At 39.2% G+C, this 15,390-nt stretch overlaps 1 protein-coding gene across 1 annotated transcript in view; it reads right to left on the bottom strand.

The window, feature by feature from the left end:
• Nucleotides 1-15,390, bottom strand: part of thsd7ba (thrombospondin, type I, domain containing 7Ba) — a 901,507-nt gene that overhangs the window by 840,177 nt on the left and 45,940 nt on the right. The window contains exons 2-3 of the mRNA XM_043694069.1: nt 6,634-6,726; nt 1,451-1,739 (exon numbers count right to left, since the gene is read on the bottom strand). The gene's annotated coding sequence lies outside the window, so the exon portion shown is untranslated. The remainder of the gene's footprint in view (nt 1-1,450; nt 1,740-6,633; nt 6,727-15,390) is intronic.

Below are 15,390 nucleotides of genomic sequence, written 5' to 3'. Positions count from 1 at the left end.
CAACACCCCTCCCCAAAGTCCCTCCTCCCTACCTTTTATCTTAGCCTGCTTGGCACACCTTCCTCATTCCTGAAGAAGAGCTTATGCCCGAAACGTCGATTCTCCTGCTCCTTGAATGCTACCTGACCTGCTGCGCTTTTCCAGCAATACATTTTTCATCAGTGGTTATCACTGTTGCCTCACAGTGCCAAAGACCTGGACTCGATCCCTGCGTCCCACAACTGTCTGTGTGGAGTTTGCACATTCTCCCATGTTTGTGTGGGTTTCCTCCCACAAACCAAGATGTGCAGGCTGGGTGAATTGGCCATGCTAAATTGCCTGTGGTGTTCAGTGCATTTGTCAGAGGTAATTATAGGGTAGGGGAATGGGTCTGGGTGGGTTACTCTTTGAAAGTTGGTGTGGACTTGTTGGCCCAAAGGGCCTGTTTCCTCACTGTAGGGAATCTAATCTAAAACAATTATGAAACGCATAACCAGTTAATTGTTTGATAGAACACTGGCAGAATGGTAATTTTTTTCCCCCGGGAATTGCCTTGCTTTTATGTTAAAAATGACATTCTTTCATTCACCTGCACAGGGAAAACTGACTTTGGCTAAATATCTCACCTTAAAAATACAGCATCTGCTGAATATTTTACTGACATATATCCCCTACCTATTCCAGCCCTCAAGCCTGATGGGAACCTACAACTTATAGATTAAAGTGCAAGTGTTACCATTTAGCTAAACTGACACCAATTATAAATGTAAACATAGAAGTTTATTATATAACATATCCACAGGAAATGCAGACAAACAATTTTATTAATGTATTGTTTAGATTTCTTAGTGTAATAGTCTTTACAGCATAGATTCAATAAATGCTATACATACGTGAACTGGGATGTATAACATCCTAACTACAAAATTACGTAAACAGTTAAATTCTGGTTAAATCTGAAACTGCTATAAAACTGATGGAAGGCTTTTTAATAAAGTTTTTTACTCCTTTCCAGAGGGAATCAATCAATAGCAGACCAAATACAATTGAAATAAAATACATGCCGTATTACGTCGTGAAACTATGAGCTTTCAAAACTTCTGTCTTAAATATATTGGGAGGAGATTTTAAATAGGTTAAAATTATATTATGCATTACATGGGAAATCATATGAAAAGCATCCAGTAGATGCATTTTCTTCTATATTTTAATCTAGTGAAAGAATATTCCATGAATCATTATAAAGTAAAATAATTCCATATTTGTAACTGAGAAAACAAGATGCAACATCACATATTGAGAAGTTATTGCAAATTGAATTAATGCAATTACTATGAGAACCTACATTTAACTGCATTAACCATTAACAATGACAAAATTTGTTCAGTACTTTTTGTTAAATTGAGAAAATGCCAAAACTAGCAAATATGTTTTTTTCAACTTCAGGTTTGGATGACAAAAAGAGACTTACACAAAATGCTTCGTAGATTTTCATCACCTGCAATTGTCCCAAGACGTTTGGCTGGTTGGTTTTTTCCAAGTTTTCTTTATTGAGCTGATTCACAGCACAGAACTGGTCTACTTCAGCATCTCTAAAGCACATTATCTAATCATTGATCCATTGGGATCTCACTTTGATGGTTCACTTTTGAAGGATAGGTCTTCAAACAATCTCTAACAGCAATATGCTTCTTGGCGATAATCTAGGGCACTTCTTGGATCAGAAGACTGTCAGAATGCCAATAAGAAACCAAGCTGGGCTGTGAAAAAAATAAGGAAAACAATCAGACAAAAATACCCTACATTTAAAGAGGTTGAGATGATTTCTGATGTTCAATTTTGATGCCTAATCTTGGAGAGAACAAGTAGCTCCAGTTAATAATCAATGACACCATTTTAGTTCAATCAAAATATTATTTTCATTCAATTAGCATTTTTTTTTAATGAGAAATAGATGACCTTCCATTGATAAATTGATTTAGCACTGACAACACCACATGTAAAAATAAAATCCATCCATCCGTGAAGAAAAATGTTCTCACTGTCTTTTCCAAGTGTGTAACCAAATATGGCAAGTTTAATTTGACAGCAATATAAAGAATCAAAATGCTAAGCAAATGAAAATATTTGCTATAAAAATGGAAGATATTCGGAAACTCATGAGGTCTGACAGAATCTATGGAGAAAGAAGCAAAATTAACATTTTCAAGTCTGAAATTAATCTTCTTTATTGTTCCAAATAATAATTTGCATTATTGATTTCTTTTTTGATGTGTGTGCACCAATTTCATAAAAATCATAAAATCCAGAAACTCCTGTTTATTTGTAGTGTGACCCAAAAACAAAATGCAAGCAATAGAATATGTAATTTCAAACATTGACAGTCAAATGTAATCATCAGTTACTTTTGAAAATAATTTTCAATAATAACTTACATTGTTAACAATTGTTCCTTCTCAGCAAGATTAGAAAGCTGGTCCAATAACTCTATTGGCAGTCTGTTGAAAATAGTCACGCAATGAGTCTAACTTATTGAACACTTTAGCATTGGTAACATGTGAATGTTTAGCTTCATGTGCACCTCATCTTCCTCAGCTGACTCATCAAATGGTGCTGCATTTGTAACTACTTCAACAATGATATTGGTGTGACACAAGCTTCAACAGCATCATCAGCAATAGCTGCAGTAGTCAAAAATCCTTCCATTTCTAATTCTAATTTTGAGAAGGACACAGTGTCAGCATCATCTTCTATGACATTGCAAGGTGGAAATCCATTGAAACTGTTATAATTAGCTTCAAACAATATTACACACACAAAACATATTGAGACATATAAGATTATTAAAGGATTGGACACTCTGGAGGCAGGAAACATGCTTCCGCTGATGGGTGACTGCCAAACCTGAGGACACAGCTTAAAAATACGGGGTAGAACATTTAGGACAGAGATGAATAGAAACTTCTTCACCCAGAGAGTGGTGGCTGTGTGGAGTGCTCTGCCCCAGAGGGCAGTGGAGGCCCAGTCTCTGGATTCATTTAAGAAAGAGTTGGATAGAGCTCTCAAGGATAGTGGAATCAAGGGTTACGGAGATAAGGCAGGAACAGGATAGTGATTAAGGATGATCAGCCATGATCATATTGAATGGTGGTGCAGGCTCAGAGGGCAGAATGGCTGACTCCTGCACCTATTGTCTATTGTCTATTGTCTAAAACAATGCTGGATTGTTTCCTGCTTTACCAATCCCAGGCTTTCTTCAGGATGCTCATTACTTCAAGCAAGTTGATACTGAAGTTTTCACTGAATTCCAGGCAGATGATTTTCTCATGGACAAGTGTTGTGGGATTAAAGCATTTAAAATTATTAACCGAACATTGGTCTATTAGTTGAATAAGTGAAGGGAGAACAACCAATCCAATGGCTTTTCGTCCTTCAACATGAGAATAGGCTGATTAATTATCCACAAGGAATAAGATTCTATGTTTTTGGAACTGCATGTGACACTCAAGTTCTTGAACTCATGAATTAAAAACTGTGAAAGTCATCCAGACCTTTTGGTTTGCTTTGCAGCTAACAGGAAAATTGTTGACATGTTTTAAGTGGCTTGGCTTTTAAATAACAAGCCATGTTTTTCATTTCCAAACTCATTAGCAGCAACAAGAAATGACACTGGTTGTTTTGTTTACTTACCATCAAGTTATGTGAACATAAAAGGCCATTCAGTCCATCATAGTTGATATTCCCTAGGCCTCAATTCCTCTTTAGTGACCACTCCACATAGCCCTCAACTCCCTGGTATTTCAAATACCTATCAATCTTATCTTTAAATATTTTCAATGATTCAGCCTCCACAATTCTCCGAGGTAGAGAATTCTAAACATTCATATCCTCTTGTAGAAGAAATTCCTATGGTATCTCAGTGTTAAATGAGTGTCCACTTATTCTGTCCCTAGTTCAAGATTCCCTCACTAGTGGAATCAAGTGCTGCATTTGTGGAAGTAAGTTTTGTCTGGAGTAGAGATATCAGTGGGATTATATGCTTGAGTAAGCCCTTTAATAGGCTTATGCCAGACAACCAGATTTGAAATGGCTATGGATGAGCCTTCCCTACAAAGCTTCTTATAGACAGGTTTATGTCATGATTTAAGCCACAAAAACTACACTTAACCTGGGCTAAAGTTATTCATATTCATTTGAATTTTGCCCATAAAATCTTCTTCTGTCCACGGTACATTTGGGTTAGCTTTAACTGTATGATTCTACCAACGAAACAACACCTCTAATCTTGGATGTTTTTGCAAATTGTGTTTTTTTGGTGATAGCACTTCATTTTCCACCCTCAAACACTTTGCTAAAATTTTTCAGTGTGTTTGCCCAAATGTTTTACATTGAATTCAACAGTATTTTCTTTTTCCTTTGTCCAGTGCCGTCAATGCTCTGTACTTGGTTTTGAGTTCTTCGAGGTTAAGTTTTACTTCTTCACCATGATTCGTCATGATTTTCAACAACAATAGCCAAAACACATACTTCCTTAAACCACAGTAGATGTAATCATGTTGAACAATGGAATGGGCTTGATGGGATAAAAGGCCATCTCCTGCTCCTATTTTCTATGCTTCTATAATATAACTGGGCTACTGCTACAGGGATCCAGAGACATCCATGTCCTAACACCCGAGTAATGGTCCCATTAACCAGACGTCTCATAATACTACTAAGCAATGACCACACGCCTTCTGCCTCTCATGTTTATAAATTTGCCCATCCTCCCAAGGACCTGCCCATCCCCTGCAGAGCTCCTTGACCTCCCAAAAATTCACGTGGACACACTGAAGCAACCACACTGCCTCCTGGCCTGAGTATTTGCAGAGGTATCACCCTTCCTCATAAGTTAGCTCATTTACCCTGTCCATTAGCCATTCTCCTCAGCAATGTGCTCTACCCATCATGCTTCAGAACAACGAGTTGTCTGCCAGTGGCTTTCATCCTCATCACTTACACACCATTGAGAACCATAGCATCAGCCCTTTATTGCTGGGTTCCCATTATGTCAAACCCAAACTTCACACTTCTCCAGGTATTCACCTTAATGACTAGAACTGCCTACCCCTGTTCCCTTAAGATCTGCAAACAGAGATGACAAAGGTGATGGGATGGCTATGGCACATTCCCTCAAGCAACCTGACCTTACCCATCCAGACCCCTCACTACTGGAGACACATGGCCCTGACTGCAATAGCCCTCCTCCCCGGAATGGCACCAATGAAGATAAATGACTGACCATGACCCTTTCTCTGGAGCAGAGAGGCATAGATCTCTGTGAAAAACAGCCCTGACTGGACATACGACTGTGACAAAACCTAGGACTGGTATGAAAGGCTGCCTTTGACTGGCCATGCTGGGTCCCCATAGACTTCACTGCAGACTACTCTCCAAAGACTTTCAGAAATGTTGCATTGCCTGCTGCGAGTATGGTGTGAACACTGGGGTATAGTTGCTAGATTAATATGCCACAATGATTAAGTTATAAAGTATGCACCCTTAACTGACAAATGCTGCACAGCATGGCCACTTGCCTGGTTTGTGGGACTGTGCCAATTACCAATGCAAGGCATGGCAAGTCAAGGCAAGGCATGCATGCCAATAGGCACTGAGTGAGTGAAAACACACTGAGATAGGAAATGAGCAATCCTGGCAGGCAGCCTAGTCCATGCTATTTATGATAACTATACTCAATTCAACCGTACATTGCTGAATGCACCCTGTTAGACCAGTCTGATATCCAGGGCATGGTGCATTTGGAGGATGTCAAGATGGTGGAGTGCCAATTTGGGTATATGCAGCTAGTCCTGGGGGATCCTGCCCTTCTCTGCAGATTGCCCATGAGCAAGATGAAGGTCTTTTGCAGCAAGTATTGAGTTGAACCCACAAACAATCCACTGTGGTTTCCATGTTGAGTTTTCCCAACAGATAGTTTGTAAGGCAAATTGGTAAGATTGTAGCTCGTGGTAACAAGGCACTTAACAAGCAATGTGCATCTATTGGAAACTTGCCACTGCCTAGCAAGAATCTCAGGACAGCATCTGAGAAAAGTGAACAAGTACAGAGATATGACATCAATGTCAAGATCAGTCTCACTGAGCAACTTGTCTGCTTCTAGCAGTCATCCTGCCAGAGTCCACATCCCTCAGAGCCTGATAAGACTCAACCCAGAGACATAAATTGTGACCAAAAGGCAGCTCTTTCGTTAATCATCATTACCAAACTCACCTGACCAACCTACCCTAAGAAATTTATCTAATACCTTACCCACCTGGCACCTTATCCATCCCTTTCATCTGATACATTATCACCTCACTTATCATACAAACTCATTTTTCCTTGGTTGTTGCCAAATAGCCCTTGGGATCCTTAACTCCACCAGTAAGTGTCACAAACAAATGGGAGTGCCTTGGTCTACAACACTACTCCTGTGCTGGTGGATTTACGTACAAATATATGAACAAAAAGCAGGAGTAAATCTGCAATTAAGTCTGCTCAGCTATTTAAAAAGATCATGGCTGATCTGATTGTAACCACAAATCCACACACCTGCCCATTCCCGATAATCTTTCACTCCCTTGCTTTAAAGAATATTCAGAAAATGCTCCTTACCCTTTTCAGGAAGATAGTTCCAAAGAATGGAGGCTGAATGGCCTCCTCCTGCACCATAACAATTCTGCCACTCTGTGAAAGGCTCATATCCCTCTGTGAGAGAAAAAGATAAATCTTCACTCTATTTACAATGAGTGACCCTTACTTTTAAACAGTGACCTCTAATTCTTGGTTCACCTATTGGAGAAACTCCCAGTCCACGTCTACTCTGTCAAGATTGCTCAGAAACTTAAATGTTTCAATCAACTATTTCTCACTGATTATCTCTCATGTATACATTTCAGACAGGCCAGATACGGAATCTTGGCCAGGAAAATCACCGGCAAACATGAGTACTTTTAAAGATGGCAATATTATTCAATTCTGTTCTGATGGAAATTCGAATATCTGGGCCAGTATTATTTACCTGACCTTGGTGAATACAAATTAGCATTTTATTGCAAAAATGACCAAACTTCTAAAAGTTATTAATTAGCTGTAAAGCATTTTGGCATACCCTATGTTTGTGAAACGTGCTGTATAAATGCAGTTTTGGTTTTATTCTTTGATCCTACCCTGAAAGAAAAATGAGAAGTATACCAATGATCAACAAGGTTTCACAATGTAAGCACAAAACCATCAGCTACATTAATAGTACAGAGCAAAAGTCAAACCAATGCATGATGTCAGTTCCATAAAAGGTACACAGTAAAAAAAACAATCTAAGTAGCATCACCTTTGTGATTCACAACTCTATTTAATTTGATTTGAAGGTTGTTACATCAAAATAACACTATTAAGTGTGCCAGATGCATTCAGTTTAAGGGTAGGTTTGAGATGTCAAGACTATGGGACAGATTTTCACTGCCAAAAAAGCTCAAATGGGAAATTTCCCATTCTGGCAAGTCCCACCTCAATACAAAGGGTCTCTCGTGGCCAATATTCTCTCTTGGGCAGCGATCTTTCCACTTTGCCCATTCACCCACCACATCCATACACCAACCTAACTCATCCACTCAGCCATTCAATGACTCATCAACTTATTTATTCACTAGCATTCAAAGACTGGAGCTTTACCTTCCTATATGACAGTTGTGGTTTGATTGCAGTCTACTTGCTTTTATTTTAAACGTAGATGCGCTCCCCCTTTCTGTCCTTTGCTAGAATCCTACTACTGCTTTCAAGCTTGAAAGCATCAGATTGACCTTTCAGCTTCCAGAGCCTTACAACATTCACAACTGAGTGGCAAATCTATCCCTCTGGCCGTTAGTCAGCCAAAATGGGGATAAAAATCACATAAGTGACTGCACCCCACTCAGTGTGAAATCTTAATTCCCACGGGAGCCTGACAGTAGTTTTCTAGAATCCAATGTAATTTGTTTCTAAGTTCCTCTGTGCTAAGGATAACAAATCACAAATAATATCCTTAGGAAAAAGTGTAAGAGGAAATTTCACATGAAGTGAGCGATTAAAATTGCTGCCCATTTCAGTTATACTTCCCATCAAAACTTTCTTGAGATAGATTTCATAAATATGAATGACTACTTGTAAAAATTCCAATAAGCATATAAGTCTGTTGTACAAAAAATCCTAAATCTTCTGCGCTGATACTGAATTTTTAAGCACAGCTTTAGATGGATTTTATACTCAATATTATTAGATTATACATACTACTTCGCCCAGAAATCAATAAATGTATCAAAAATAACTGAATGAACTACTTCTACAGGGGCTTTAGAAGAGTCAATACAATCCTGAAAGAATGTTGTAAAACAAGCTTCTAATATATTAGGGAATTTCAATATCACTGTTAAATATCTGAATCCATAGTAATATAGTGTAGTCTTCTCAAAATCAAATTTAGATTGTTTTGAAATAATTATTAAAATCAAATTATTTCTCAAATCTAAATATGTGTTTATGCTACAGATTCCAGACCCCAGGGTCGAGAGGAACCATTCCTATGTTTCCTGTCCCATAAGTAACATTGTAAGATAGTTTTTAGATTTTTTTTTTTAGATTAGATTAGATTACATTACATTACAGTGTGGAAACAGGCCCTTCGGCCCAACAAGTCCACACCGACCCGCCGAAGCGCAACCCACCCATACCCCTACATTTACCCCTTACCTAACACTACGGGCAATTTAGCATGGCCAATTCACCTGACCCTGCACATCTTTTGGACTGTGGGAGGAAACCGGAGCACCCGGAGGAAACCCACGCAGACACGGGGAGAACGTGCAAACTCCACACAGTCAGTCGCCTGAGGCGGGAATTGAACCCGGGTCTCAGGGTTCATAAATATCAAAAATTGATAGATCAATTCCTGGAATGGTGGGACTATCTTATGTTGAAAGATTGGAGTTCACTTCTCAAATTTGCCCTTAGGAAACTCAGGAATCCACAGTTGAATTTAAGTCAGAGGTTGTCAACCTTGTTAAAATACCTGAAGTCCCAGCATAGTTCCTGGTAGCAGGCTGGTTACCCACTCATTGCCCAGCCTCATTAAATCTCATAGTTGATGGATTGGGGTCAGGTTTGAGACTTTAGAATTGTAGCCTCTGACCTGACTTTGATCCACCTATTTCTCAGCACCAAAAGAAAAGAAGCTTAAATACAAATACACCACACTAAACTGGTACCAGATCTTTTATGCAGTATTTAATCTAAAGTAAACCATGATCTTAACACTTTATTTTTCTTTTTAATCATGGATGATGGCACAAGGTCTGTTGCAATCCATGTCCGGATGAAAATATAAATATGATCTAATCATGCTCTCCCTAATTGAAACTAATAAATTCATAAATATCAAAAATTGATAGATCAATTCCTGGAATGGTGGGACTATCTTATGTTGAAAGATTGGAGCGACTGGGCTTGTATACCCTTATGTTTAGAAGACTGAGAGGGGATCTGATTGAGATGTATAAGATTATTAAAGGATTGGACACTCTGGAGGCAGGAGGCATGCTTCCGCTGATGGGTGAGTCCCGAACCAGAGGACACAGCTTAAACATACAGGGGAGGTCATTTAGGACAGAGATGAGGAGAAACTTCTTCACCCAGAGAGTGGTGAGTGTGTGGAATGCTCTGCCCCAGAAGGCAGTGGAGGTCCAGTCTCTGGATTCGTTTAAGAAAGAGTTGGATAGAGCTCTCAAGGATAGTGGAATCAAGGGTTATGGAGATAAGGCAGGAACAGGATACTGATTGAGGATGATCAGCCATGAACATAATGAATGGTGGTGCAGGCTCGAAGGGCAGAACGGCCTACTCCTGCACTTATTGTCTATTGTCTATCCAGTGGTTTGTCGAATAGTGATGTTGTTACAAAGAGATCGGGACAAGATTGTCCCATTTATTATGGCTCTAGACAGGGTACCCCAAATTCTCAAGCTCCCAGTGAGGATGGATGAACTGGCTCCCTTCCTTTATTTGTCCCTCAGTCAGTCCTAACATGATTAATTCACAAAGGGTTCTTTCTTTTGTGGGTGCCTTTCTTCCAGATAAAATAAAGTTATGTTTTAAAATAAACTGATTTAATAAGGCTTTATTGAGTTAATAAAACAGTGAGTTTATTCATCTTTAATCATGGAAAGAAATAACAATGCAATACACATACACAGATTAGGAATGAGAGATGAGGCCAAAAAGATAAAAGTTAAAAAAAAAAGTGAATTCAGTCCCTAATTACCAGGGAAAGTAGATAAAAGGACATGGAAGCCATTGGATGATCCCAGAAATACTGATGCTGGGAAGTGAGCAATTGATTGAGAAGTGCAAAACTTTATAGGTCAACTGAAAGGCCTTCTTCCAGGATTTCATTTACTGCAGTTTTGCTTTCTTTCTAGCTTTCAGCAAAGAGAAAGAGACTACCTTTCTCTTTTCTTGCAATGCACGGTAAATTCTGAAAGATAAGATTTGCTTGCATTTGGAGAGTCAAGAACTGAATAAAGATAGTCAGCATGGCTTTGTGCATTGCAATATAGAGCAAGCTAGGAAGAAATTCAATCACCTCCTCCATTTTGCCAGGGTAAATTTCACCATTTTCTCTGTGATACCTCACACTTTGCTACGGTACCCACTTTCCACCAAGGCTCATGCTCTACCCCTCACACCATTCCTGACAATATCTGTTGTCACTCACTATCAACCACTAACCCTGCACACCCTCTAGGCTTTGCATTCACTCTTTGGGACACCTGCCCAACTGCACAGCTGTGCCACTTATTCCAGGAGAAAAGCAAACCAAAACAATGAGACATATTTAAGATGGGTGATGGGCTGCCCAGCATTTAGCTCCATACCTGTTATAAGGAGAAGATCCTGACTCTGATCAATCTGAGAGACTGACTGACCACATCCAAGCCCTTGAGCTGGTATTGGAGCCTTCCCCAGACTTATTGTGCCAGGACATCCTGACCAAAGGCTCTCTCTCATGACTTGGTTGCTGATAAACATGACAGATTCCTGGTTTTATGTTTGAACTAAATTCCAAAGCAATGAAACAGGACTGTTGGGCCTGGTATCACTGCCTGAGGAGCAAGGTGCAAAAGGCAAGACAAGAACAGGACAAAGGAAGCTGTGAACACCTGGTTGGGCTCAGAATGAGTGAGCACTAAGTGAGCAGCCCGGTCCAGTCCATGGGCTCGGTGCATGTTTTTCAGCGTGCAATATTCTTGCTGCAGCATTCCAGTAAAAGTTGTCGATGCAGCATTGAAATGGAGAAGTGTACTGAAGCGGATTGTAAATGTGCCATGAGTGTTCTTAGGAGCTGGTCACATGTTGGATGCCAATGCCCATGAATATGGCATGCATTTGCTGCTGCCAATGGAATATGCCCTGATGTGTTTGTGCCTGGTGTCCCAAATTGAGCAGTAAGCTAAAATTGTAGGCATTGACTTCCATTGCTCTGACTTCCATGTCAAGAATTCTTGGCATTCAGTTTGCTCATGGCTGGTGAGAGGGTAGGAAGCCATATATTAATGAGGCAAGATGTCCAGTTAATAAGGTCATTAACAAACAACAATTTTCTTTATAAGCAACTCACTGCTTCCTTAAGTGAATCTTGGTTGACCTTGTGGACCTAGCTCAAAGATGGAGTAAGTTACTCTTGATGTTGAAATAGTCCTTATTAGACTTCTCTCATGATTCTGTCACACATCTGGCCAAAGCCTGTGTCATTCAGATGTCTATTGATTCCATCCTTTATTTCCAATTCCATTTCCAATTCACTTATGGAGTTCCAAAGACTATCCCAAATTACTGTGTTCATTTTCGTTCTAACCATGCAATGGTCCATGACTCCAAGCTTAATTGTATACAATTTGTCCACCAGTTTTTCCCTAATGGTGGTGCACAAACATGATCACTGATGGTTGATGGCGCATCAATTATTATTCAAGCAGGTATGATCCTATAAAGAACAATTTAATGCAAGTTACAAAGTTTACACAAACATGCTGAAAAAATTGTTTGATTCTCCCAGTTAGGAGATGAGGCAAGTGTGAGCTATATCAGTATTACATGCTTGCTATGGATTTGTCCCTCAATTAAAATCAAATCTTCATCACACATAGGTAACCAAGATAGTCAGATGATTTTTTTTAAATTTCTAACTCAGCAACATCCATTATAATTAGTTTCTCATTAATTTAACAGTTCATTTATTAGCTTACAGACTAATTACAGCACATATTGATTTAGTGTAGTAAATTTTAAAAACATCTTCTCTGAAATAGTAAGTGAATTACACAGGTCACTGTCTACATAGCAAGGCAATTTTCTTTCTGGAAAGGGAAATGAGGGAGCATATTGAATGTTTCTTGAAATTCTGCTTCAGTTGCACAGCCTGTTTGTAACCTGTGCAGGATAGTTCCAATTATTGTACATTCACATTATTGTGCAGCTTAAAAAAAAATTGCTTCTACATCCCACAGATTTTAGGATGCACCTGATCATGGGTTTATGAAATTATATCATTTTAAATTAGGATTCTATTCTTGGGCTGACCAATTGATCTGCCATTTTCATTTAAATTTTCTTTCTCAATTTATAAAATAGTGTTCACCCTCTTCCCAGATTCATCTCTATTTTTTCTACGAGCAGCTCACAGTAGCTATAAATATCTATTGTTTAATTTCTAGTCTATAAATTGAGAAGTTCATCGAACTTCAACATCTCAACTGCCATGAATAGTTACTCACTGAAGTTATTCAGCTCATAACACCAAGAATAAATGCAACAGGTTTTTCCTTCACCGTTAGTCATATTTAATTTATTATAAAACGCACGTGTATACTTATGTGACATTCTCCAGAGTCTGGCATATTTGGCTTCAGTTGTACTGCACAAATAGGTATATGTAACACCTCTCTAGAGAACTAAACAGTTCAGTCTTTCAATTGTTGCATAATTCTTTGCTTAGTAACTTTCTAAATTGGTTAAGATTATCATTTAATTTCTCTTTAGGATGAAGTGCACTGGTATCAAAATGTACCGATTACCAAATATGCCAGTTTTCTTTTGCCATGACACTGACGTTCTTGGTTGTGTATCTTAGAACACAAAAGATAGACAGGTTATCATAATATTCTATTACTATGCAAACTAAGACCCATAATGTCCACCCTGAGTCAGGTGCACAGAATATAGAGAATACACGGTTCCATAAACACAACTTTTACAATGGCTACCCACACTTTTCTATTTTAAGGTTGGTTTTGAGATGGATAGATAGAAGCTGGGGCCTGTGGAGGCTGCCAGGTGTGGACAGAGCTGATTAGGAAGACCTGCCTTGATGATCCAGTACTATGTCCATGAATTAAAAATAAAAGATGAAAGATCCCTTCAGTCCTCAGTCTCCCATGCTTGTATTCCCAAAACCAAAAGTCAACCCATGCCATCTCATTCTCCTTTACCTATGTCCCTTTATAGTCTCCATGGCAAGCTATGATGCTCAACCCATTTCTATGTCCAGTTATATTTAGGATTCTTTTAAGGTTAAGATGCAAGTTCAATTGATAGTTCAGAAGGCATATTTCAGGACAGCTAGAATACAAGAACAGAGATGTACTGTTTAGGCTGCATAAAGGCTCTGATCAGACTACATTTGGAATACTTTGAGCTGTTTTGGACCCTGTATCTAAGAAAGGAAATGCTGGCCTTGGAGAGTCTCCAGAGGAGGTTAACAAGAGTAATCCCAATGATGAAAAACTTGTCACATGAGGAGTGGCAGAGGACTTTGGGTCTGTGCTCGATGGAGTTTAGAAGGATGAGGGTGGAATCAGATTGAAACCTATAGAAAACTGGGAGGCCTGGATACAACTGATGTAGAGAACTATTTCCACTGGACGGAAAGACTAGTATCTGAGCACACATCCTCAGAATGAAGGGGTGATCCTTTAAAACTGAGATGGGGAAGAAATGTTTTTCAGCCAGAAGGTGGTTAATCTGTAGAACTCATTGCAGCAGAAGCCTGTGGAAGTCAAGTCATTGAGTGTATTTAATACAGAGATAAATGAGTTCTTGATTATGGAGATCAAGGTTCACGGGGAGAAGGCAGGAGAATGATGTTGAGAAACATATCAGCCATAATCAAATTGCAGAGCAGACTAAGTGGGCCAAATGGCCTAATTTTGTTCCTATATCTTATGGTCATTCAGTGGGGAGGTGATGAGGAAACTTGTATTGAGGGAAAAGGCTGTATTTTAGGGCGACATCCCCACCTCTTCTCTCCTCAGGGTGACTTGCTCCTCCCAGCAGTTTCAAAATTGAGATCAGGTGGAAAATACCCTTTAGGTATTGCCCTGTTAAGGGCACCAACCACTGGTTTCACCCATCCCACCATAAAATTGCAAACTGGTCATGGCAGATAGAAAGGTCATCTGAGAAATTTTATGGAGCCATCAACCCCACCCACTCAAGCACCCTTCCAATGGAGAATGTAAAATGCTGCACATCAGGTGCAGAGATGCTGGCTGGCCATCTTGTTGAACATGTTAGGGACTTTCTAGGGCTACTTCAGAAACACTAACAGGCATCAACCACTTTACTATGAGACTGCTGGGGGGCACGAGTGACAGGAAGATATGGTAGCATCACCTTCTCTGGATTCAAAATACTTTAAGTTGTAGAACTGTGGAAAAAATGAAGCAGCTAAAACCTTGTGTTCCATTGATTTTCTGTTATAACTCTGATGAGACAAAGTGAAACCTCCAGGGAACTGACAGTAAAGCCATTTCCAACTTATTCCTCAATGTTCTGCCACAGATCAAGCAGAAAGCTGGTGGACCCCTACAGATGCCCATCCCTACAATCTAGTTTTTGCATGTGTTTCCCTACTATTCATACCTAAAATTATTTATTACTGCTTGTCTGTGCTCAATGTTTAGTCTGGGTATTGTAATTTTATGGAAGCAGATTGAAAAACATGAGCAAATGTTATTTTTAGCTGTATATAATGACCTGAATATAAAAAATAAAACAGGAACAGAAGACTGTGTTGCAATTGAATGATTTGATTAGATGATTTTGAGCTACTTACAGTTTTGGGAATGGTTAACAACAGGAGGCAAAAAAAGGGTCTTATTAGCATGATGTCCTGCTGGTGCTTTTTGCTCTTTCTCTCTGTCAGATTTTTGATTGGTCACAACAGATAAGAGGCTACCTAATCCAAATCATGACTTTCAGGGATTGTGATGTGACTATTCAAGTTGATGCTTTTAAAGTTCCACCATTAGGTGACCATTTTTGTTAGGTGTGTTGTTCCTGGCA

This window comes from Chiloscyllium plagiosum, chromosome 7 (genome assembly GCF_004010195.1).
Source record: "Chiloscyllium plagiosum isolate BGI_BamShark_2017 chromosome 7, ASM401019v2, whole genome shotgun sequence".
NCBI lineage: Eukaryota > Metazoa > Chordata > Chondrichthyes > Orectolobiformes > Hemiscylliidae > Chiloscyllium > Chiloscyllium plagiosum.
This window is presented reverse-complemented; position numbering and strand designations above follow the sequence as displayed.